The sequence below is a fragment of the Salvelinus sp. IW2-2015 genome, linkage group LG20 (genome assembly GCF_002910315.2).
Source record: "Salvelinus sp. IW2-2015 linkage group LG20, ASM291031v2, whole genome shotgun sequence".
Taxonomy (NCBI): domain Eukaryota; kingdom Metazoa; phylum Chordata; class Actinopteri; order Salmoniformes; family Salmonidae; genus Salvelinus; species Salvelinus sp. IW2-2015.
In genome coordinates this window covers 63,504,051-63,504,882 of record NC_036860.1, presented here as the reverse complement: position 1 = coordinate 63,504,882, position 832 = coordinate 63,504,051, and the positions used below count along the sequence as shown (strand labels likewise).

Sequence of the window (832 nt, the reverse complement as noted above, 5' to 3'; positions counted from 1 at the left end):
GCTAATAGACTACCAGTCAGTAGGCTACCAGTCAATAGGCTACCAGTCAGTAGGCTACCAGTCAATAGACTACCAGTCAATAGGCTACCAGTCAATAGACTACCATACTACTGTATGGCATTGAAGCTCATTTGGAGGTTAGTTAACACAGTGTCCAAAGAAGGGCCAGATGTATACAGAATGGTGTCATCTGCGTAGAGGTGGATCAGGGAATCACCCGCAGCAAGAGCGACATCATTGACATATAGAGAGAAAAGAGTCGTCCCGAGGATTGAACCCTGTGGCAGGCTGTCAGTCAATAGAGTTTACATTTCCTCTTCCAGTTATAATGTGGGAGGTCAAAATAATGGAAAACTATCTATTAAATGTTTTCATTTTAAAATGCTGATTACTTCTCCTTGCCATTATCATTCACCTGATGACAAGACAAGATGTGATTTTTTGTTGTTGTTGTTGCTAACGTATGATGGGGATCCCTAGGTCGCCGGTTTGCCTGGGACGTGGTCCCTGGGACGTGGTCCCTGACGTGGTCCCTGGGACGTGGTGGGCGTGGTGCCTGGGATGTGGTCCCTGGGACGTGGTCTCTGACGTGGTCCCTGGGACGTGGTGGACGTGGTTCCTGGGATGTGGTCCCTGACGTGGTCCCTGACGTGGTCCCTGGGACGTGGACCCTCCTGGGACGTGGTCCCTGTCGTGTTCCCTGGGACGTGGTGCCTGGGGCGTGGTCCCTGGGATGTGGTGCCTGGGACGTGGTCCCTGGGACGTGGTGCCTGGGACGCGGTGCCTGGGACTTGGTCCACTACAGACGTGGTGCCTGGGACGTGGTGCCTGG

At 53.1% G+C, this 832-nt stretch overlaps 1 protein-coding gene across 1 annotated transcript in view; it reads right to left on the bottom strand.

The window, feature by feature from the left end:
• The window catches only part of LOC111980052 (roquin-2-like), a 45,202-nt gene that overhangs the window by 11,497 nt on the left and 32,873 nt on the right, over nucleotides 1-832 (bottom strand). The window lies entirely within an intron of this gene.